The sequence below is a fragment of the Benincasa hispida genome, chromosome 2 (genome assembly GCF_009727055.1).
Source record: "Benincasa hispida cultivar B227 chromosome 2, ASM972705v1, whole genome shotgun sequence".
NCBI classification, from domain to species: domain Eukaryota; kingdom Viridiplantae; phylum Streptophyta; class Magnoliopsida; order Cucurbitales; family Cucurbitaceae; genus Benincasa; species Benincasa hispida.
Genome location: NC_052350.1, coordinates 53,604,386 through 53,606,671, shown reverse-complemented (window position 1 = coordinate 53,606,671; position 2,286 = coordinate 53,604,386). Strand labels below are relative to the sequence as shown.

Genomic DNA, 2,286 nt, shown 5'->3' with positions numbered 1-2,286 from the left:
CAAGCCGGGGAGAACACAAAAACCAAAGTAACCAAGAAAAAACTAAAAGCAACGAAGAGAAAGAACTAGAGAAAGCCATGAAAATCAATCCACCAAGAAGCAGCCGACGATTCCTCTCTTGCTAAATAAAGTAAATTGACACACATCAGAAGACTCGAAATAACTTACTTTGCACACCCTTACCAGCCCTCATTCGACACACCCAACTCAACTCCACATCCCACCCAATAACCTGATAAGACGAACCCAGCAGATGTACCACACCCTCCCAAATCTCCTTCCCAAACACACGGTCAAAAAACAAATGATTCCAAGACTCTATCCCATCCACACAAAGCAGAGAAGCAACATCAACTGACTGATTAAAAATTCAAACATTTATTACTAAACTTATAAACAACCTTTTAAAAAACTTACATTCATTTTTTAAATTTGATTAAAAATTCAAACATTTATTAAAGAAATATCACAATAGCTAAAACCTAAAAACCAATCGCGCTTTAAGTAATTTTCATCTTGTTTTGCGTCAACGGCAGCATACAATAACAACGGAGTAAGAGCCAGAGATGAGGATATAACTGAGAAGTCCCACATCGGCGAAACTGGCCGCAGGTACTTCACAAAGCGCTATAAATAAAGGACGGTGGGAACATTTGAAAATACTTACCTGGATGAGGTCAATGGGCGATCAAGGAGGTCCATGGCCTAGGTTGGTGACCTCCATTGCACATAACGGAGGGGTGCCCTCCTAAGGTCTGCCCAAAGTGGTAGAGCCTACGTCATAATTTGTGGTAGTGGGGGCCTGCGTTCGCGCGGCCCCTTCCAAATTCCTCAGTTTATCAATGTCCTCCTCTCCTTTCCTTCTCTTTCTTTTGCTGTTCGTTTGAATTTCATCTTTAACTTTTATAACAATAAATGGTTTCTGAAGATTTGTTTACAACATGGAGGTGTGCAATTGCTAAATGACCCCTTATTTGATGTAAATGGAGGGAGAAGGGAAGGAAGCCTTTTTGTTCATAATCTGTTCGAGACTCGAAGCTTTTCCAACGTGGGATTTGTTAGTTTTAACTGAAGAGGATATGTGTATGGTAATCCAACAATGGGCAGTTGAGAGATTTTTGTACGACCTATGAAAACTAATTGCCAACTTACCGTCGATGCATTAGGAATATCCCTCCAATCACAAAATAATTGGAGTCTAATGTCATAGCCATTTCAATGATTTTTTCTTTTTTTGGTTTTAAAATAATTATGGGCCAGCTTGACTATTTCGCGATGGGTGAGATATAACTAATGCTCGCACGAAATATAACTAATGCGGATTGTCATTTTGGACTCATTCTGCACTAATTGGTTCATCTAACAAAAATTTCAAGAATGAAATCGGTTCTCCTTTTCATATATATACTCTCGTGAGTAAGCTGCCAAAATCTTCATAACATGCATCCCTTATGGGAAGCTGAGATAATTGATGGTTCTGAATGTTCTCTTCAGAATTCTCGTAATTTGCAGGATATCTGTCTATTGTATTGTTTCTTCATATTGTGATGGATGACACTAGAAGTTATCCACAATTCTCAAATGGCAAGCAAGTTCTTATATCTTCAATAATGTTTATCAAGTTCATTTTCATTTCCCCTTTTACCTTATGAGGTGCTTAACCAGTTGGGTGATACTAATGCCAGACACTTCTTTTGTGACACCAAATCTTATTCCAGGTTAAAACATGTTAGAATGTAGAAGTTATATTAGTAGTGGTGCAAACTTTATATTCTGGTCTTTCTTGATACATTCGTTCCTGAGAATTTGGACTGATAATTGAAGCTGTTCATGCTAGATTTGCAGATTGGTTGGACGTATTTTTAGTGAAAAGATCATTAAGAACAAATTCCTTAAATCTAGAAGATCAAATAGGGGAGGAAAAGGCACTTCCAGCCTTCCATTTTGACTGATGTATTTTCCTTTTTATTGAATCATTTGGGAGATTATTCTGAGAGTGTTGTTTGCAAAAGAAATTATGCACTAGTTTGTTCATAAACATGATAGATACAAAAAAAGAAAATCGCTTCTCTTTAGGAAGGAGGTTGAAATGTTACAAAAGCAAAAATCAAAAGCATTTCCAAACTCATTTAGTTTTCACGAAATATGCAAGATATCAACATCTGCCTCTTAATATGATTATTAAATAGTCTACCAGAAGATTTCTGCAACAAACCTTCAAATATGGATTCATTGGTGTATGTTTTAGTAGTTAGTATAAGCTTTTTTAAGGTCGGATTTAGTTCC

The 2,286-nt window shown here is 36.9% G+C and overlaps 1 non-coding gene across 1 annotated transcript; it reads left to right on the top strand.

The window, feature by feature from the left end:
* The first annotated feature begins 659 nt into the window (after positions 1-659).
* Positions 660-823, top strand: LOC120072400. The gene has a single exon (XR_005480460.1). It is a non-coding gene; the product is annotated as a U1 spliceosomal RNA (small nuclear RNA).
* Positions 824-2,286: the final 1,463 nt, after the last annotated feature.